The sequence below is a fragment of the Colobus angolensis genome, unplaced genomic scaffold, assembly GCF_000951035.1.
Source record: "Colobus angolensis palliatus isolate OR3802 unplaced genomic scaffold, Cang.pa_1.0 Scaffold245, whole genome shotgun sequence".
NCBI classification, from domain to species: Eukaryota; Metazoa; Chordata; class Mammalia; order Primates; family Cercopithecidae; genus Colobus; species Colobus angolensis.
This window is the reverse complement of record NW_012115655.1, coordinates 494,487-517,906: the sequence shown is the minus strand read 5'-3', so window position 1 is coordinate 517,906 and position 23,420 is coordinate 494,487.

Sequence of the window (23,420 nt, the reverse complement as noted above, 5' to 3'; positions counted from 1 at the left end):
AGACTGTGTTTCACCATGTTGGTCAGGCTGGTCTCAAACTCCTGACCTCGTGATCCACCTGCCTCGGCCTCCCAAAGTGCTGGGATTACAGGCGTGAGCCACTGAGCCTGGCCTCCTTGTTGTTTTAATTTGTATTCCCCTAATAACATACGTTATTGAGTATCTTTTCATATACTTATTTGCTGTCTTTATATCTTCTTTGGTGCTGTATTTGTTCAAGTCTTTTGCCTACTTTTTATGGGGTTGTTTTCTTATTTCTGAGTTCTGACAGTTCACTGCATATTTTGGATACACATCCTTTATGATAGACCTGTTTTGCAAATATTTTCTCCCAGTCTGTGGCTTGTCTTTTCATTCACTTAACAGTGTTTCTTGAAGAGCAGAAATTTTTAATTTTGATGTAGTCCAATTTTATGGTTTTGCATTTTACATTTAGGTCTATGATCCATTTTAAGTCGATTTTTATGGAAGACATAAGATCAGCGTCTAGATTAATATTAAACTAACCTATTAGGTTGTTATTGTTGTTTGATTCATTTTTCTGCCTTTGTAGTATTGGTTCTGTGTTTTTGGTGCAAGCCTATTTCTCCCCTGATTAAATAGGTCTGTTTCTAAAATGTGATGTGGTCTTTGACATCCTAATACGTTTTATTGGTCTGATCATTTTATTTCCCAAAGGCTCTATTGTAGAATGTGTGGGTTTGAACAGTTTATTTAATTTCTTTCTTCTTGCATTTTCTAATATATAAAAATGGGGAAATTTCTCAACTTTGGAGAGCTGATGAAATAATTTAATGCTAGAACATATTAAGAGACGGGAAGTTCTGTTTACCAAGTACTTCAAAGTTTCTGCTCATCCATCCGACCACACCACTTTCCTCTCAGGGACTCAGAAGCAGAACCTGGAAAGACAGCTTATCTTTCCTTAAGCTGATGCTTAGAGGGTTTTAGAGATTGTGTTAGATTTTTGTCAAAAAGAGAGAGGAATAGAACAGAGAAGAGATTTGTGTAAAGGACCTCATGGATGTCCATTTGTTCACTCATTCAAACACTGTTTCTGGCCACCCATGAGGAGCCAGGTATTAACAGACACTGCAAATATTTAACAAGGAAAGTGGATATGGTCAAGGCCCCACTGGGTGTAGGGGAGGTAGAGGGACTTGGGGCAGTTTTCCTTCAGAGTTGAAGAATAAAAGACTGAAAAATAATCGAGCTTTTGGACCATAGAAGCAGATGTTCAATAAGCATAGACCTCTATGCCTAGGGCGGAAGGTCCCAAGAAGCCCTGGGTTACCCTTCTCAAAGGTTGCATTCAGAGCATATCTATTTTGGCACAACTGCTATTTTTAATAAATGCTTCAGGCTTTGCCTCAAAACTTAGTCTTGTTGAGGCTACCTCTACCTCCTCTACCTCCTCTACCTCCCATGAATGACAATGTCCCAGCCCATCAGACCCTTTGTAGTCTCTTTCTGACCAACAGCTCCTGATGTTGGCTCCTCACTTGCATACCTGCCGCTGTTTGCTGTGCCTGCTTCTGGTTGGCTTTTGCTTTATGCCTTATTAGCTGAACTCAATAGTTCCCTCCTTCTGCCTGCCTGAGTTTTTGCTTAGCCTCTTCTACTTCCCCACTCCTTCCCACTCCACATCTCAGGCAAACATACCAAAACCTGGATCTGAAGAAATAAACTCAAGCATTGGAGGAAGAAATGAGAAAGCAAAACTTGAAACAATAATGATAATTCTTGAGAGCTTTCTACTGTTGAAGCTTTACATGGCATGCTTTATCCATTATTTATTTTAATCCTCACAACAACTTTGTGCCATGTTGTTCTGGACACTGCAACCCTCAGCCACAAAACTAGAGATGGAGTAAAATGTCCTTTATGATGTTGGGTACGTGGGCAAGTTTAAAATCTGAAAGTGAATTGGGGGGACAAGCGAAGGAGAGAGTGCGAGAAAGAGAGGGAGAAATAGAGAGAATGACTGACAGGCAGAGAAAGGGAATAAAGTCAAAGAACTAGAAAAACGGAGCTGGCTTCTTGTTCCAACAAAATGTAATTTAGATCTTGTTCTACAATAAGCCATAATGAGCAACAAAATCAAATTGATTATAAAAGGAAGTGTCTCCAGGTGTTCGGGGTTTTTTTTTAAATTTTGTTTTTTAACATAATTTCTGAAAAAGGGAAAAAGATTTCTATTCAAATGGTTAGGATTAATTCTGCAGTGGGAAAGGGTTAAGTAAATTCTTTTTATTTGTTTGCGGTTTAGTAGTGGACATAAAAATTAATACCATGCTTTATCATTTTCTTGCCGTAATGGAGTCCATGTCACATGAAAAGTTGATAGTGTAAATGTGTTGAGCATTGACACTAACTTGTTTCTCTTAGCCCCATACACCAGAGGTACATCTGGGGGTATAATAAAAAGGCTGTGAACTGTTCTGAGGTTGCAAAACAGGACAAATGTTTTACTATATTTCTCACTCCTCATCACTTTCTTCTTTTTATGAGACTTAAATTCTTGACATTTTTTACTACTCTACTGAATATATAATTGGTCCTCTATTCCATTCAACTCCTCACATTATAATTAAAGACCACATTGTTATTACATTTTCATCATCACTCTTTGCATGTTGATCTGATTGATTATACTGTATTGTTCTTTTTACTAGGAAACTTAAAGTCCACTACCATTGTTCTTTCACCTTGTTCTGTCACAGGTAAATGATTCTCCCTCCAGGTTTTCACACTGATTACTTTACTGGTGAAATGTGTGATGGCATATCTTATATCCTGTTTTGTGTGTAAGTCTATAACTCAATCCTTTGCTTTCTTTTTTTTTTTTTTTTCCTTCCTTCCCAGTAAACTATTCTTGAAACCCTTCTGTCTAAAGATTTATGCAGATTGATCATGGTCTGAGTTTGGTGGTTGAGATTATATCAGCTCTTGGCCAAATATTGTGCCACAACAGACATCTCTGTGAAGGGAGGAAAAGCAGTGGTGAGACAACATTAAAAATAGATTTGGCAACACAAACAACAATTTCAGAGAAATATGATTCCTGTGGAGCTACCCTGGAAAGCTCCAAATGATTTCTTTCACGTTTGCTGAAATGAAATGTTTGCCATGTGAATCTGGTTCCCGCAGGTTGTGTTTGCAATTGTTTCTCTTTTACAAAGTACATGCCTTCATCGAATTTTAAACAACAACTTGTTTTATTTTATTTTTATATGAAACTCTGGCTGCCAATATCTTAAAATGCTGCCTTGGGTGGTATTGCTGGACAGTTATCACCTTCAAGGAAATGCATAACTTATTAAAGTTATGATTTTTAGATTGTTTCTGGGTAAGAAGGAATTTCCCCATTTCTAGGGTTATGGCCTTGCATCTGGCTAGAAATGCTGATTTCATTTCACTCTATTAAGCAAGACAACTACAGGCAGAGGCAACAACATAAACAGGAAGAGTTTGTTTTCGTAGACAATCATCTTTGGCTCTGTTTTTCCTCTGCTGACTCTTTGTCACAGGTGTATTTGTTTCCTGGGACTGCTGTCACAAAGTTGCAGCACAAACTGAGTGATTTAAGCAACAGAAATTTATTCTCACAATTTGGGAGGGTAAAAGTCCAAAATAAAGGTATCAGCAGTGTGAGTCCCTTCTGCGGGCTGTGAGGAAAGGACGTGTTCCAAGTCTCTCTCCTTGGTTTGTAGATGATATTCTCCCTGTGTCTTCATACTGCTTCCCCCCTCTATAGATATGCACTGTCCAAATTTCTTATTTTAAAAAAGGCACCAGTTATGTTGGATTAGGGCTCATTTTAATGACCCCCATCTTAACGAATTACATCTGCAATCACCCTATTTCCAAAGTAAGGAAATAAGATGCCACTTTTAGGTACTGAGAGTTAAGACTTCAACATATTTTTGGAAGGGCACAATTTAACCAAAAACATCAGGTATCCAGTTTTCTTATGCTTTTTTGTCATCTTTCTTCATTATGCCAAAGCCTCTTATACATTCAAGGGAGGGTGATAGGTCATAACTTGAGGTGTTACACCTCCCAAGCCTACTCGCATTTTCTTAAAATCTCAAATATTGCAAAAATGGATGGGAGAGGCCATCCAGCAGAATACATTTTGGGGTATTTAGTTTGGGTTGATTCGTTTTTCAGGAGCGACGTTAGGTGTAAGGGCTAGGGGATGGTGCTTTTGAGAAAACCTTACTGTGGAGGCACTTGTCATTTCATCTAAGTACAGGACTGAGCATAGTCATTGGAGTCTTTGCTCAATTGTTTTAGGAAAGTATGTGCTATGTGGAAAGTGCAAAGCAAAGCAATATTTCTTCATGTGTAGACCTTGGACTATCTGCCTCAGAATCAATGGTTAAAACCAAATTCCTGGGTCCCATCACAGTCCTCATGATCCTAAATTAGTGTAAGTTGATATTCAGGACCATTCTAACAGATACCCTAATGAAGTCTGAGCTGTTAAAACAACAAAACCTTATACAGAAAAATCTGTCTGTTTAATTTATAGGCATAGCATGTACATGCACAAGAGCATGTGGATCAATTTTCTCAATCTTTCAAAAGTTTAGAGGCTGGAGTTGGGATTCATAATCAATAAGAAGTTGCTCATGACTCTCTGCCCAGTCAATTAGGCAGGAAAGATGGAGCAAAGCTTTGAAGACACATTATTTTATTTCATATACATTCTTACCCTTCAACAAAGTATATGAAGTTGGCCTTCCACCATAAGAGAAAAGACCTTGAACCTGAGGGGCAAATGGTTGGGTGCTGGATCATTTGAAAGGAAAGATTGCCTTTTCCTGGTCAATCTAGCCTTAAGGATATAGGACTATCACAGTATCTACAATAGATGGCTATAGAAATTTGCACATATAACAACTATACTTTTGTATCTAATTTTCCTTTTAGTATACACAGACAATATGTATTCGTTTTCTCCCTAGACAGAATTTCTTTATTTTTGCTCTGGGGTGAAAAAAAGTCCCTGAAAACCCCAAGTATTAAAAAGAAACACACACACAAGAAGCAATTTTGGAAAGATTAAAAGCAATTGTTCTGTTACCCCTGGCAACAGAATCTAGATGCAGCCAATCAGCAAAGTTGATATATTGTTTTGACACACGTGCACATATTTCTAACATAAATAGCAACAGAGACCTAATAACAGTAGGTTTTAAAGCTGGAAACTGATGTCATTTCAAATGTGTCAATCAAAGAGAATCTATGAAAGTGTTTTTTTCTATCAAGCTGACATTAAGTATATGCTGTAATGGCTTCTTAAGTGATGGTAGACTTCTGTCAGGCCATACAGGAGATGCTAAATCTATAATTACACTCTTGCTTCTTGGAATGTGTCCTTTAGCACATCTCAGAAAAAAAAAAAAAACTTTAATAAGAAAATAAAATTAGTCCTGCAGTAAAATTCATCTGTTCACATTACAAAAAAAAGTGTGCTTATAAGAATGAACAAAATTAGGCTAGAATTAGCTTGTTTATCCCTAAAATAGATGCATGTCTTTAGTTCCTATGTCTGTTGAATTTATGATCAACTTGTGCCAGTAAATTCTGCTATTTAAATGTTTTAAAGTCTCTTAGAAATTAGCATTTGGATAGAACAATAGGAGAGAACAATAGTATTAGGCTGTCCTGAAGAAAATAAGTGGGATGGTTAGGGGTCCAGTTCTGGCGACGCTTACTGCTCACTATGAAAAGGGATGGCTAGGGGGTCAGAGTTCATCCTTCCCTAGGAACTAGGAGCAATATTATCAAAAATTAAATTTAAAAATAAGAGATGCCATTTACTGAGTGCTTATATGGAGCGTGCACTATGCTAAGTGCTTTATAGATATTATCTCCACCGGGCGCGGTGGCTCAAGCCTGTAATCTCAGCACTTTGGGAGGCCGAGACAGACGGATCACGAGGTCAGGAGATCGAGACCAGCCTGGCTAACACGGTGAAACCCCGTCTCTACTAAAAAAAATACAAAAAACTAGCTGGGCGAGGTGGCGGGCGCCTGTAGTCCCAGCTACTCGGGAGGCTGAGGCAGGAGAATGGCACAAACCCGGGAGGCGGAGCTTGCAGTGAGCTGAGATCCGGCCACTGCACTCCCGCCTGGGCCACAGAGCGAGACTCCGTCTCAAAAAAAAAAAAAAAAAAAAAAAGATATATCTCATTTAAATCCTTACAACAATTAAATAGGTAGGAATTATTATCCCATCAAACAGATGAGGAAACCTGGATTATTTAGCCTGGCTCCTGTCATATGGCAGATGAATAAGTGGCAGACCTGGGGTTTTAATCCAGGGCTGTTTTGCTCCAAAGTTTCTGCTTTCATCCACAGTTCATAGGGACTTTGACTCCGCAGGTAGATCTGTACCTCCCTCCACGCCAGGAGCCTCAGGATGCTATTAGTTACACACTTGAGAACTGAAAGTGACCTCTGCTTTGTCCCTCAATAGATGGTGGGCCCCAGTGAAAGTATATATAACTTCTTTGACCTTCCTTTTCCTGGTCAGTAAAGAAAGCTACTTTACTGATGTTTATATACTTTATTAAATGTTAACTCAATGGCTTCCAAAGTAATTGTAACTGTTGGAGTAATTGAGATAATATTTAATAAAGTATATAAATAGTAGTAAGCAGTAGTTTTAGTTAATAAAACTATTGTGCTTAATAAGAACTCTCGGTAAGAATTATCTTTCCCTTCGTCTTTCTTTCTTTATAAGTATCTGTCTAAAGTACCAGGTAGTGTGATGCACATTGTAAATGCTCTGTTAATTTTTTCAATAAATGGCCCAAAAAAGTAACCTTCAAAATCTAAAGTATTAATACTTTGAATATCTAGCTAGTGTGTTCTCTCTCTCTCTCTCTCTCTTTTCCTTTCTTTTCTTTCTCTTTCTTTCTTTTGACAGAGTTTTGCTTTTGTTGCCCAGGCTAGAGTACAATGGTGCAATCTCAGCTGACTGCAACCTCTGCCTCCCATGTTCAAGTGATTCTCCCACCTCAGCCTCCTGAGTAGCTGAGATTACAGGTGTGTGCCACCACGCCCGGCTAATTTTGTATTTTTAGTAGAGATGGGGTTACACCATGTTGGTCAGGCTGGTCTCAAACTTGTGACCTCAGGTCATCCACTCACCTCAGCCTCTCAAAGTGCTAGGACCACAGGCATAAGCCAGCATGCCCGGCCCTAGTCATCTTAATAAAGCTACAACTAAGGCCCACTTCAACCCTTGCTGCACAATAAAACCACCAAGAGAACTTTTAAAATTAGTGAATTTTAGGCTTTAAGAGATTTTTACTTACATAATCCAGGGCAGGACCCAGGCAGCCATATATGTTTTTTGAACTGCTCACCTTCCTTCCTTCCTTCCTTCATTCCTTCCTTCCTTCCTTCCTTCCTTCCTTCTTTCCTTCCTTCCTTTCTCTTCTTTTTCTCTTTGCTTGCCATAATTTCTTAAAAGTGAAAAATCTTCACCCTTACTATAAAATGTAACATAAGAGTAAACCTTTTGGTTTCTCTGGGACAAGTATTCTACATGTCTTGTAAGACATTTTATCTCTTTCTCTTTCTTTTCTTCTTTCTTTCTTTCTTAAATTAAGATGAAGCTCATATAATATAAAATTAACAATTTTGAAGTGAACAGTTCAGTAGCATCTAGTATAGCTACAATGTTGAAAAACCATCCCCTTTATTTAGTTTGGAACATTTTCATCAACACAAAATAAAACCCTGTATGGGTTAAGCAGATGCTCCTCATTCCCATCCTCCCCCAACTCCAGGCAACCACTAGCATGTGCTCTGTCCCTATGGATTTACCTATTCTGGATGTTTTGTGTAAACACAATCATACAATATGTGGCCTTTTGTGTCTGGCTTCCTTCACTTGGCATAATCTTTTTGAGGTTCATCATATTGTATCACATATCAGCACTTTCCTTTTCATGGCTGAATAATATTCTTTTCTATAGATATAGTATAATTTGTTTATCCATTTATTTGTTGATGAATATTTGGGCTATATCTACCTTTTGGCTACTATAAATAGTGCTTCTGTGAACACATGTGTACACGTATTTGTTTGAGTACCTGTTTTTAATTCTGTGGGTATACAGGAGTGAAATTGCTGGGTTGTATGGTAATTCTAAGTTTAACTTTTTGAAGAATTGTCAAACTGTTTCCATAGTGCAGAACCATTTTACATTCCCACCAGCAATGTACCAGGGTTCCAATTTTCTCACATCTTTGCAAACACTTATTTTCCTTTCTTTAAAAAATTACAACACCCTTGTAGGTGTAAGGTAGCAGTTCATTGTGGTTTTGATTTGCTTTTCTGTAATTACTATTTTTTTTCAAGACAGTCTTGCTCTGTCACTCAGACTGGAGTGCAGTGGCGTGATCTCGGCTCACTGCAACCTCCACCTCCCGTGTTCAAGAGATTCTCCTGCCTCAGCCTCCTGAGTAGCTGGGATTACAGATGCCCACCACCACACCTGGCTAATTTTTATATTTTTATTAGAGACAGGGTTTCACCATGTTGGCCAGGCTGGTCTCAAATCCTGACCTCAGGTGATTCGCCTGCCTCAGCCTCCCAAAGTGCTGGGATTACAGGCATGAGCCACTGCACCCGGCTGCATTTCTGTATTTACTAAATGTGTTGAATATCTTCTCATGTGGTTGGTGGCCATTTGTGTATCTTTTCTGAAGAAATGTTTATTCAAGCCCTTTTCAGGCATCCATATTTTTTAAGATGCCTCCTATCCATTGAATGTGATTTTAGTGTGCAGAGTTTGAGAAGAATGATTGATGTAAGGGAAGGTAAAGAGCAAATAAGAAAGAGGATGTCAGTGACTTACTGTCTTTGTCATTTGCACGTGGATAGGCAAGAACTGCAGGTAATGATATCAGCCAGTCCTTCACCAACTCTGCTCTACCTGAAGAATTCAAACAACAAGCACAAAGTTGTATAAGTGTGACTAGTATATGTTCCATTACTTCAAGGTGGTATTAAAGGCAATTTTAAAAGGCCGAATTTCACGGTTTATAGTTAAATAAAATGTCTTACAAGACATATAGAATACTTGTCCCAGAGAAATTAAAGGTTTACTCTTTTGTTACATTTTATTGTATGGGTACAGATTTTTCACTTTTAAGAAATTATGACAAGTAAAGGAAAATAATAGGCCTGAGTTCCTGTTAAATTCAGAAGAAAAATACAAGTTACTTGTGTCCCTGGTCACCAGTGTGCTGCCCCTCTCTTTCCTGGTCTCCTCCCAGATTTATTTATCCTTCTTCTCCCCCTCTTTTCTCTTTCCTTTTCTTTCCTATGAATCACAGTATGTGAATAAATAGAGAGGTTTATTTGATTCTTATACTTTATTGAGTTGCCCATGTGGTCATTGTTAGTTTAGTGTTACGTTTTTGGAATGCATGTCCTGAAATTTCTATGTCAGAGAAATGCAAAAGAAAACAGTCCATCTAGCAGATGCCTAGATATCTATTGTTCATTTCTAACATAGAAATGTAGTGCCTACAGAGTAGGGAATGAAATTTTCTTTAGTGAAAACAGTTTTATTAGAATTTAGATCCTAAATATCTGTTTTGACAATGAAACAAAAAATATTTGACAGCAAAACCTTTGTTGTCAGAAGTGCTGCAGGATGGGCTCTCCAGGCAGCCAACCCTGGGAAAGGAAAGGGAGAAGCAGGCGTGGGCAGAGGGAGGCATCAGACTGTGCCATAGGCCTGACAAAGGCTCTGTGAACCCAACAGGGAGCTCTGGAGCAAAGATTGCACATTAGAGGGGGCCCACTTGCAACTTGTCTTACTGGCTTTGTGTCACTGCCTTAGTCATTGGCCAGGGGACCCCGAAACAAAGTGTGACTTCAGCTCCAACACTTGGGCCAGTCTTGAAGAAGCCTCCAGCCAGAAGATGTCAGCTCACCACACTGCCTGCAGCTGGCTACCAATCACTTTCTTGAAAGGGTTTCTGAGTGGTCCTTCTCTGTGTTAACCACAGAAAGTGATCTGTTGTTCACTTGTCAGACTTATATGGGCAGTTGCAGGTAAGAGGCAAGAAAACGCATGCTAGCTATTTCCTTACCTCTAACCTAATGGTTTCTTTATCGAAGTGATAGATTCTTACAAAATCTGTCAAAGGTTTCTCAAAATATGCCAAAGCTCTCTCAAAACAACACAACCCCTATCCCTCTGGAGCTTAGTCCAGGATTTAACACACATCTTTTAGACTCATCCTTTTGAGAGCTAATTCCAATATCAAAATATTGTTAGGATGCAATGTCGCCTCATAGACCTGGATAGAAAAAGCTTAGGATGGTGCCTGAGCCTTAAATTAATACATGACTAATTGAATTACATAATGAATTACAAAAGAGTCTTTTGAATGTTGCTTCAGTTTCATGGTCTAAAGAGTAGTAGCACAATTATTAATACCAGGATGCCAGAATAAAGTCCTATTTTGAGTTTCTTGAAAGTTTTAAACTATGTTTTGAGATGTTTTTCTGTTTCAAATATTTATACCATGGCAAGAAACCAAATTCTAAATGCATTTTGCAGGAGAATTTCCACTTAATTGTGAAACCCTTGTGCATTTTAAGGAAAATTCAACACACAGTTTCATTATTTAATTTACACTTAACCATAAAATGGTTGTTTTTTAAGAGTCTAAAGTGTCCAAAAAGTCTTTGGTAGTTTTCTCCCATCTTTTCTTAGAAGTAGAAAGTCTTGATTAAGGCAAAACTGAAGAAACTCACTAGCCTGAATATCTGGGCATCCTAGCTGGAGTTCTAGAGGGGATAAGATTATGTATCCTTACTTCCACCATCACTCCCTGCCCCCATGGGCTGTGGGTCTCTAGTAGACCGAGTAGAAATTCTGTGTGAAGCTGTGGCTGCCAACTCTTTCTTCAGTCTGTTTGGTGGCATCAACTCTGTGGCAGTCACAACAGGCTGGCCTGATGTTTTGTTGCAGGAAGAGGGGTCCTTCTCCAGACTGCACCATTGTGCAATGATGTTTTGCCCAACATGGCCTGAGCTTTGCTGCAGGAGGGGGGCTCTTTCTCCAGGTTGCAGACCCAGGCTGAGGTCCCTCAGCAGTCAGCAGTGGGTGAAAACTCCAGGGGACCAAGGAACAGCTCAATTCCTAGGGAACTTAAAAAGAAAGAAAGTGAAATGCCAGTCCCTGGGTTAATGCTTTGCCAAGGAGCCTCCTCTGAGATGTAGCTAGTTCTTTCAAGGATGTCCTGGGGCAGAAAGAAAAAGTCAGGGAGGTGCCTTACTAAAAATTAAGACTTAATTAAACAGGTGGAGAGGAAAGGGAGAGGAATTAAGTGCAATTTCTAGATCTTTCTATAAAGATATCTGAACGGCATTACGCGTGCTTACCTAGTCACAGTGAGTTTTTTTCACCAACATAAAAGGGATTGGGGCAAATAATATCACTAACATAGAAGGGATTGGGCCAAACAGTATGATTAAAACATGTTCATGGTTGAACTTAACATAAGCTAGACATTGTCTTAAACTCACAGCTTTCCCTTAAGTGCAGTGGCTTATAACACTCAGCTAAACCTAATCTGCGACACAGGACTGTGGCTCCCTTCTTTAAGAGATCATACTCTATTATTCTCCTTCACTTAGAGTATTGATTACTTGATTAACTGATTGATTAATTGAGACAGGGTCTCACTCTGTCAACCAGGCTGGAGTGCAATGGCACAATCATGGCTCACTGCAGCCTCAATCTCTTCGGCTCAAGCAATCCTCCTGCAGCAGCCTCCCGAGTTGGCACCACAGGTGTGCGACACCATGTCTAAATAATTTTTTTAAAATATTATTTTTTGTAGAGATGGGGTGTTGCTGTGTTGCCTAGGCTGGTCTTTAACTCAGGCTCAAGCAATCCTCCTGCCTCAGACTCCCAACATATTGGGATTGCAGACAGATGTGAGCCAACATGTCTGGCTCATTTGATTTTAAAGAAGTTTTGAACAATTCCTTTACGTGGCTTGGAGTACTGTTTGATGGTCCTTCTTTCTTCAGTGAGTTGACACAATTTTGTCATGATCAGGAATGCCAAGGTCACAGAAGCATAATAATGAGAAGACAACAAAGGTTACTCAACAGAAATGGCCCAACTGGCTTGTTATGTGCCCTCTTGCAACTGCGTGATCCTGAAAGCTGAAGCTGGAGGGTGCTTAATAATGTGAACAGAGTTGCTTATCTGCAACAATTGTGAAGTGTAAAAATATAATAATCATTAGAGGATTCAATGCAATGTAGATTACCTTGCACTGAGAGTTAAACTTTGATGAGTCATCACTTGTATTGTTGTTTATTTCTTCTAATTTTTCCTACTAGGCTTACCATTTTTAAATTAGTGAGGGAGGTTTTGGAGAGTGGGGTTTTGGCAGGTAAATACCTGTCCTCACCTTGATGGCACAGAGCCAGGGGTGGTGTGGTAGGAGGAGGAAATCCTCAGTCTCCATTCCACCACCATGCAGAGATGTACATTGAGGCTGTTAGCAACAGGGATGGAAAGAGCTCCAGATTTGATTCACTATGATTCCATTGAAGAAGTTCATGACAGAGAGATTGTGAGAAAGGGAGAGAGTTGACATTACATACGTGAATAGTGAATAGTAGAGTGAGCCCTGAGAGCCAGACCATAGTCTTTGCCTTCCCCTCTGCTTTGGGCTGCAATGAAGTGAATTGGCAGACTGGAACACGTGAGAGAGTGAGGCAGAGCTATAGAGTTGGATACACAGCTTTTAAAAAAATTATTAATAGACATTCCATAGGTTGCTTGGCCTTTCTAGGAAATAACTTGAAATACCATTTGATAGTCTGGTCACATGACATTGAAACCTTTCTGAAGATTTTGTAAAGATTTGAATCTTTCTACAACCTAGATAACCTTGTAAAACCTATTGGAAATACAAATGCACAGAAGACACAATACGTTTCCTTCACATGTGTTTTTAGAGTGAATGAACCCCCAATCTGGGCTTCTATTTAACATCATTTTAAAGCCAAAACCTGGGTCAGGAAAAATTATTTTATATTTTATTCAATATATGTTTATATAATTGGGGATAAGAAAATCGAGTTCTACATACCAATGAGCCTTTACTTTGAGTACCCCAAGCATCACTAGTTAGCAGATAAAAGCAGAACGGTTTATGCTGGATATATAGTTGTGCTAATGTTGTGATAACCAGAAAGGTGGGCGTGGGTGAAAGGCCACGATCAGCTAACTGGGCTTCCACATCTCTACCTCAGAAGTGTGGGCTTCTGAAATAGGTACAAGTGCCACATACTGTCTGCATGGTAATGATAAAAGAATGATTGCCAGTGAGCCAAGATCATGCTACTGCACTCCAGCCTGGGCAACAGAGCGAGACTCCATCTCCAAAAAAAAAAAAAAAATGACTACCTGGGGGTTGGGAGGTGCTTTCTTTAGTATTAAAAAGGATTGGCCTATTGGAAACATTGAAAATCACTGGTAATTTCTCAAGCACCTGCTTACTTGATCATAATCAATAAGGCCAGTGGACTCTAGAGATACCTTTTACAGATTGTCATTTATTAAGCATCTCCCTGGTGAGCAGGGTGGTGACATTATGCCAAATATGTTTTATGAAAACATCTCTTGTATTGACCTTACAACAAATTTATTATGTACCTTAAACATTTGCATTGCACATTAAATCTTTTCAACTTAATAAATGACTGAGGTAAATCATCAAAATATAAGTTCTAATTGCCTGAGAAGACACTGGAAATTTGTTAACTCTTCCAAAAGACTCTTTAATCTCACAAAAGCCTGTTGACTTGTGGAGATTGACCTTAACCTATGGTTTTGTCCATGGCTGGTGTTTGGAAAACACACTTTCTTGAGAAGCCATCCTATGTCAATATATTAACATATTTAATGCTTCTGTTAATTATTCTGTGAAGAAAATGGGCAAGGTAAAATTCCACAACAAGTTGTTTTTGAACTCTGGCCTTATCTGTAATAGTTCCCTTTGTTTCTCGGACTCATGTTCTCTTTCCAGTCTGTGTGCGCTTCCTCTTGTATTCCCCACCTGGGACTTTTTTCTCTTTCCTGCCTGTTTTAATAGCTATTGTTTTCTAAAACAAACAAATAAAAACAAAAACAAAACAGAGGATCGAGGCTTGTTAAACCCAGTGGCTTTTCCTGATTAATTTTAGGAGGCCCTCATCACTCCAGTTTTACTCCAATTCTTATAAACATGCTCATGTGTACTTAGTGCATTGTGTGTATGTGTGTGTGTGTTGGCTCCATCTTCCAGAACTGTAGGAAAAAAACATGTAGTGAAACAATTAACAGGAACATAGTTCCCCAAAAATTTATGGACGTTATTCTTGAAAACCACAAGAATATAGGCTCTATAAAGGCAGGAATCTTTGTTTTGTTCACAGATGATCCAGAGTTCCTGGAATATAGTTGATGCTCAACAAATAAATGAATATCGAGAGTCCAACCATGTTCTCAATTGTAATTGTTCTCAAGGCTAATCTGCCATCAGAATTTTCTGGGGACTATAAAAATCATGCACAGCTTTTTGAGAATTTATTTCCCTACTTGTGAAATAGCGATTATGATTGAGTAGGCAGGTGCTTGAGACATTATTGGCTCTTTCTCCAAAACGTTAATGACAAAATCCTTCAAGCTAATATTTTATGCACAGAATTCTCCATTCTAAAATCAAAATGGTCTGGGACAGAGAGTAACTACTTTTGTTTCTCACCAGCATTAAGATGGTCAACAGCTGCTAGCACTGTTATACATTTTAAGTCACAGTTTGGAAATGAAATCAGTGACTGGCATCACCATCCCTTATTATCCAATAAACTATCGAATGAAACTTGGTTTTTATTCCATAGTAGCGCTTTGGAAAGGAGGACAGGCAAAGATTCATCCTTATGGTTAAACAAAATTGCAAAATTGTCGCCTGTAAAAGACATCTTTTTCTATTCAGAGATGCAAGGGCCTGGAAAGTGGGGAGATGGTATTTGCCTAGCATATGATTCCTTTGGAAACATTTGAATCAGACATGGCTAAGAATTCACACCTGTAAAATTCTTCCTTCCTTCAATCCCCATAACTAATTTATCAACTTACTGCTGTGTTTGAATTAATGGAAATAAACCACAAGGCAACTGCTTGTCAAGAGTGCTATATCCATCTGAGGAGGAAAGTATTAAATTAGTACAGTGACAGGAAAGAATGGGAGCTTCCCATGCAGACCTGGTTGCCTGAGATCTGTAAAACGTGTCAGTTATTTAGAGGATTCTCAGCAATGACAGGAGAGGGGCAAAGGGGGAAGTATTCAGGTTGCATTTCTGGGTGGAGTTCCTTCTACTCTAAACCTAACACTGTGAGAGGTGAAACTTGGCCCCTTTGTGAGATTAGGCTTCCCCAATTAGCTGTCTTTGATGACAGCAAAAATACCTGCCTGTCCCCTTAAGCAAGACTCTCCACCTGAATGAGAAACCAGAGGCATGGCCCAAGCCCAGAACAGGTGTTTAACGGGGAAGCTGAAAGGTAGCAGGCTTCCACATGCAGAACTTTGAGGCCATTGCTGTGGGGATTTGGCTGCATGATAAGCTTTTATTACAGTTAAACAAAATTAAAGACAGAGTCTATAATACTGGCACAGAAGCTGAAAGGGGCACATTTGCTGGCTCACTTGGGAATCCTAAGTTTTGTTACATTTTTAGAAAGTGGGCATCTTTAATTGCCATCAAAACCTGTGGTGAGACATAATGTTTCTTTCAGTTTGTCACGATGTTTCCAAATGTATTGCTGTTATTCTTTTTTTAAAAAGACTACTTCAGTATAAATGCTATTAGTTGTTCTAAATAATATGTGACATATTGGAGGCAACCTCACATTTAGGGACTTATTTTATTCACAAAGTACCTATATGAGGTCAGTAGGCTGAGGAGCATTATGATTGTCTAATTTATAGACAAGGAAGTTAAGGTGATATGGAGAAATGATTTTGTGTCTCTTTTTCTGAAAGTTTTATTCTGAGAAAACAAGTAGCATGCCACTGGAAAAGTACAGATTTTGTCACAAAGACAAATTATAAAAATCACAGGAAAGAAGCTGTAATTTTTTTGCCACTTCAATTTAAAGTAGATACCCACAGCATTCATTCTCACTTCCCTCATTGTTTTCCTTTACACTCAAGGTATAATCTAAACATACATATTTATTTGCATGCTGCTCATTCCCTGGCCCCCCTCCCCTTCAGAGTGTCAGCACCATCAGGGCAGGCACAGTGTGGCTTTGCTGCTGGTCCGGTACCCAGTAACCCTGCTTGGCACCTAATAGGTGCTTGAAAACATCTCTTCAAGGAACAAATGCTTAAAGAGTAAACACAACAATATACTTATATTTGAAAGTATCAAAAAGTCAGAATATGGAGAAGTTTGGGATGAATTAGTCCAGATGGAAAAGAAATAAAACCTCTCCATTTGCTTGAGACAATTGTATAAGCAATTATTATCATTCGTATCTCTCTTTTTTTTTTTTCTTGTTTGACGTTGCCACTATATGTAAAACAAGGACTAGGAGCAGGAGGTATGCAGGCAATGGTGGCAGTTCTTAAGGAGTTATAAGCAGGAAGATAAGAGCTGTCTTGTGAGGAGTTATTATGTGGGGCCTTATCCTCAGGGGCTTTGAATGTCCTAAAAAGTCCCAAAGTTGTGTACAGACTTGGGTTAAGAGATTCAAGGTGAATTTAAGGAAATATCCTATCTTAACTTGAGTGTGAAAAGAAGCCTTGGTGGGTTGTAAAGAGTCATTGACACAAGTTATGTGAGGAACGTGTTCAGAAGAAGAGTAATAGGAAGCTTGTAGATTAGGATTCTGCTCTCAATTCTTCCCTGGATTGGCAGTGTAGCCTTAGTAAAGTCACTGAGCTACTCTGGGCCATCATTTCAGAGTTTGAATTAGAAAGAAGAGATTTTCCAGTTCTAAAAATCTATGCTGTTTTTACTCCTCCAAGTCTTGCTCTGTGTTCTGTATTCTTTCTAGAAAAAGAGTCCTTATATTTTTAATATTTGCACTTAACTGTTTTAATAAAAGTTCTGTTTTCATGGGGGAAGAAAAGCTGGATTTCTTTGTGAACTATACCTGTAGGCAGCCTAGCTGTTTGAACCGTGAGGCTATAAAAAAGGCTCATGAGTCCACCTGGTGGTCTCTTACCCTAAATGCAAAATAAATGCATAGAAAGAAAATAGCCTTGCAAACCCAGTTAAGTACAGAAGTGATATAAATCTTGGGCAGATTTTCAGAAAATGTCTTGCCTATAGACTCACAATGAATTAGTTTCCTTATGCAAGTCCAGGACTCTTCTAATTGTCTAATAAGATTGCCCTATTTCCCAACATATGGAAAAGAGTTATTGTGCTTTCTGAAACATTTAATTGCTATTAGGGAAGCTTTGGTTTGCCTCTTCTTGGGAGAAATAATTCCGGTACTGTACTTTTCCCCACCAAGTACTGTATTTTGATGCAACAGGATATTAATGACTAGAATGAATTAGGTCTATGAAATTGGCCGAAGGTCTGGCCAGGGACATAGGTCAAATAGGCTATAAGTGGAGTCCAACCAAGAGTAGGGGAGAATGACAGAATAATGTATATGTAGGTTAATCAGGCAGATGGCTACTCTCTTCATTCAAAAAGCACTTAATAGCAATTCCTGCGTGTACAGAATTCCAGGTCATCATGGTCTTTACAGATAACTCTGTGATTACTTATCTGATTGTATTATAATAATTTAGGTCCATGTTTATCTCCCTTATTAGTCTGAAATCTATAAGGGCAGGGACTGATTTATCTCTGTACCCCCCCTTGGCTTGAGCAAGTGCTTGGCACATCAACGGTGACTCTACATTATTAGACAAAACTCATGATTAGTATTGTAACTATTGCTGTTTTTGTATTTACTATTATTACTTGGATAAAAAAAAAACCCAAATTACTGGAAATAATGAATTTTAAATTTCCCCCAAACAATCATTTTAGAAAAAATGCCCAGGGAAAAGGGATTTAGTTAGTTGATGAAATATTGTTTGATCTTAGTCAAAATACACTTACCTTTATTAAATAACACAAATTGGATTCTGTCTTCTATAAAAATACTTATAGAATATTCTCCTTTTCAATTGTGTCAGTGGGGTGATTGACAGATATGTGCTGAGACTGACTTGTGTGTTCAGAAACTAGTGCTCTACAGTGTAGTTTCCTAAAATCCAAGATTCAGGAATATTCTGTTATTCTCCCTAGTGGGTAATGCCAGGAACCTGCTATGTGATCTTACAAGCCTACCAGCTATTTTGAAACCTCACAAATTTATCTATCTCTTCCTGTTGTTCTTTTTTATACCTTTGTTATATGCATCAAAATTATTTCCAGCACAATGCTAACCTTCTCAGGGATACATATGTTTAAAATAAAAGGGATTGGGAACAAGCTTAACATCCTTCTCTTAAAAGTAGCATACATTCTTAACATTAAAAGAAGCTGCCTATGACCCTTAAGAATATGTAAGAATAGTCCTATTCTTGTTCTTCCCTCATTTGTAAAATAATTTATACACATACACTCCTAATAAACATTTTGTGTATGCCTTCAGTTTTTTCCTCCCAAGCACTCGTGTTTATAAGGACACTGCTGTTGAGAGTAAATAATGATACAATTTTGGCCTTTATGATTCCAAACATCAGTAATGTCCTTTCCAGGGCCTTTTCACGATTTGTCTAATCCTCTATCGCCCTTACCATCTTAGGCTAGTTGCTGTTCGTGTCCACAAGAGATGAGCAGCAATACCATTATAGGATTCCCTAACAAAAGACTTCCACGATCATTTTCTAGCATCTTGGAGATTGACAAGGTCCCCTCCTGTTTCCCAAGCCCATTTCCCCCCTTATTCCTGGTGATTTCTTTTCTTATACACCAGAAAGAAAGCACCTCGCTGAGTGGTGACCTCTCTCGCTACATGGATACCTGCTAGAAACAACAAACCTCACGTGTTAAAACTGCCCCTTGATGTGTTGGGATTGGTGTGATGGCTCCTGTTTGATATACTGGGCTGCTTGGAGCTGCCTTTAAAAAAATCAATCCATATTAAAAATAAAAGTTCCTTTTGAAAATTACTCTTCTTATTTCTTTGGGGGGGGGGTTGCGCCACAAACCAGCTAAAGTGCTGAAAAGTGTCACATAATGAAACCACCAGGACTCTAACAAGCCAGAGGAGGAGAAAATGTCTTGAGTAATTACAATACTTTTTGCTTTTCAATCATGTTTCAGTTTATCAGTAATGTCTAGTTTGTTTTCTTGTTGAGAAGACTGCAAACTTTACAAATATTTATAAGATGTCAATTTTAATCTTTTGTCCAGTTTATTTCAAATTGGCAGGTGTATATACACACACACACACACACATATATATTTGTTTTAGAAAAGTATGGGAAATAATTGCCTATGAACTTATATCACAGGGCATAACTTTTTATTAAAAGTTAATAACAATCTCCCTGAAACTTTATCCTCTTTTTACTGGTAATTTTTGCTAGTAGATTTTTGTTTCATTATGTGTGTTAGTCAATAATGTATGCCAAAGTAAATCATTTGAGAGAAAGAATAAACAATTTTAAAATACAGAATAGCCTTTAGAAAAACAAAATAATTAGAATGTTTTTGGTAAATAATCTTTTCAATTGGAGAGACTCCCTGGTTACATGTGTTTCTTAAAAACATATGTTATCATGTGTATATGGGTGCATGCATATTTATATGCAGATTTTAAATATACATACCTTCACTTTCTTCATTGTAAAAAAGTATATTTTTATAACATTCTTCACATGACTAGGTTCAAACATAAACATGTCAGGTGTGGTAGCTCATACCTCATTGATGAGGTGGTTCAGGCAAACAGCCAAATGAGAAAGGGTAACTAATGGTGAGCAGCTGTGATGGTTTAAAGGTTCTGCTAAAGGATCTAACCTGAGCAAGGTTGTTGCAATGTTTTAACCACAGAAAAGAGTTTGGTCGGTTTTTCTTTCATAACCCAGTTAATATACGGGAACATGAACGCCACTCCTCCTGTAGACTCAAAGGATTAAGACAAATTTAGGGTAGGATTTGAAAAGTGTAGAGAAGCATATGTTCAGCCTTTACTTGAATAAAGGAATGTTCCTATCAGCCTAAGGAATTAAGTTTTGAAAAAGAAGAGCTTCATAATTGCACAGAGATTGGTCAACTGTTTCTCAGATTTACGACTGGATTGAGGCGGCAATCAAGTCTCAACTCCTCCAACTGGCTCAAGGCCTCCCTTAAGCCAAACTCTCTGTACTGACTCACCTTGTGTTCCTCCAGTTCCCTATTGTGATCTGATTCAGTTCAGCGCGATGCCTTTTTCCTGAAATCGTGTTCAGTCTATATCCTTTGCCATGTGAATACGCTTGTAAAATGTCTTTCCTGTTTTCAAACATTATGGTCTCTGCCATGAGACCCTCTTAGGCATGGTAATGTGCAAAGTGCATGGGCTCACCAAGTTGGGCAGATCTGGGTTTGAATTCTGGCTCATCTACTTGCTTGCCACATGACACTGAGGCTGTTTTATTCCTCTGAACTTGTCTCTCCTTCTGTAAACCAAGATGATAACAGTAGCTCCTGTTTTTAATTGAGTCCTACTATAATAATGCTAGCTATCATTCATAAGTTTATGTGACAATTAATCAAATCCTCACAGCAATCAAGGGTATTTATTTTAATGATCATTTTATGGACGAAAAAACTGAGACATTAAGAAAACTGCCTTAAGTCATAGAGGTAAGATTTAAACCCGAAGTGGTTTTGTTTCTTTTAACAATTTCACTGCCAAATTTTTCTCCTCTGTGTCATTCCTCCAACTTAACTTACCTTACAGAGCTTTAGTGAAGATTATAAAGGAGATATGTAAATTATTTAAAGCTTAATAGGCATTTAATAAAATTTTTATTATTCATTTATTTTAACCCACCTATCTTTTAACATTTGTTTGTCTACAATACATATTTTGGTATTAGCTTTAGTCTTTTAAAATTTTTTTGGTTATTTTGTGGGCATATCTTACATTTCTGTATGGCTGATTTTACTCCTATACAAGGTAGGAGATGACTTGCGAGGTGTGATTTAGGGGAGATGCTTTTCAAAATGTCTATGCTCTTTTTTAAGGAGTTGTGCAATGCCTTTTATTCTATGATTAACATGGGGACTAAAAATGCAAAGTCTCCCATCTTGGAACTAAATGTATTCATTCAAATTAATTGCTGTTGAGTATCCAATAGGCATTGGAAATGGTTTTAGACAATAGGCATATGAGATAAATAAAATGGAATCTCCTTTCAGTCTGACAATTCCAATTCAATGTGAGGAGGGGGACTACTTGCCTAGAGCTGCTGTCTGATGTAGTAGCCGTTAACCACATGTGGCTATTGGTTACAGCTAGTCTATATTAAAAGGTACTGTAAGTATAAGATATACACACCAGATTCCAAAGACAATATAAAAAATGTGAAATATCTCATTAATAATTTTTTGTAATGATTACATATGGAAATGAGAATATTTTGCTTATATTGGAATAAATAAAATATATAATTAAAATAAATTTCATCTGTTTCTTTTAATGTGGCAACTAGAATTTTGACATTCCACATATGGCTTATATTGTGGCTCACATTATATTTCTATGAGACAGTGTTGGCCTAGAGTAATCATGGCGGGTGGAGGATGAGTTAGAAATTACCATTTCTATGTATTTCGTTTTATAAAAATTAAATTATGCTGTTATTTGATTTTATAAAAATCAAATTATGCTCTTAATAGCTATTTGTAACTATGTTTTTCCCCCTCAATAATATATGTGGATGTCATCCCATGGCTGGATGGTGGTTCATTATATGGATGGATCATAATTTATTCAGCCTGAGCCTGTGAAAAGTTGTGGATTTGAACAATTTGTAGATGAGAAGAATTAGAACTAGAATCATGGGGTGAAATATAGGATGTCACAATTAGAGGGTATGTAGACATTTCTGAGGCCAAATGCCTCATTTGAGAGATGAGAAAACTGAGGGCCAGAAATGATGACTAGTGTTTCTTCTGGCTTTTTTTTTTTTTTTAAAGCTAACATTTGAGCATTATTCTATACTGTGCTCTGTGCTAAGCATTATCTCAATAATCTTCATGGCAACCTATGAAGTAGGCACTACTGTTATTTCTACTTAACAGGTGAGGAAACAGACTTAGAAGAGGTCACCTAGCTAATAAAGTGACAGAGCTGAGACTTGACCAAATCTACTTGATTTCAGCCAGAATTGTTACCATTTCATCAGAAGTCGCCAAATCTTTAGATTTAACAAATTATTTTTTAATGGAAAAAAAACCACAGCTTATCCACATCTTTTTTTTTTTTTTGCAATAACACAACAATTACTGCAACAATGTTACCACTATCTCTTATAGCCATCATTTCATAAAGGTAAGAGCGTTTGAAAATAAATAAATTAGTTATTAGTTTTACTTTTTTAAAAACAATGTCACTTTATTGCCCATATTTTTCAGATTTTACCATGGAGTGGTGAAAACAGGGTCACAGATAGGCATTGGGTTGGAACTGGTGGTAGGGAACTGCACAGGATGCTGTAGGAGAAACTCAGTGCATGTAAAGCCGGCTGCTGAACTATGAGCAGGCTCAGAAGACTCCAGATTGCTGGAATCCTCTTCAAGTTCTTGCGGCACTGCAATAAAGTGTCAGCCCTTGCCATAGTTATCCTGCATTGGGTAATATCCTTCATTGTACGGGTACTTTACTGTATCAGATCTGTGTACTTGGATAATTTATCATTCAACCCTGGAGATAGTCGGGTTTTTTTTCCATCTTAGTTGCTCTACAGGATGTAAAGCATTGAGTTTGTTCTGATCTCCTCTTCACATAGACTCCTTGGCCTTCAAGAAGCTGGCTCCATTGCACTGCCTTTGTATTTTGGAGCAGGCTGATGAGACAGACATGCTGCTTTGGCCGTCACTGTGTCAACTCTGTTCTTACATATGGTTGGCATCTTCTTGCTCTGCTCTCCTTTGCCAGCCAAATAATTCTAAGTACCCATTGCAAATACAATGCCTCTATGATGCTTCACCAATTTGGAGGTTTTCTAGAGACTGTAGGATTAAATTGGTATGATACAGACTTAGTTATTCTTTTTCTAACACAGGTACCATATTAGCACATTGGTCATATTAAATGATTATTAAGTGGTAAGTGTCTTTGAAGAGTTTTTTAGTTTCTC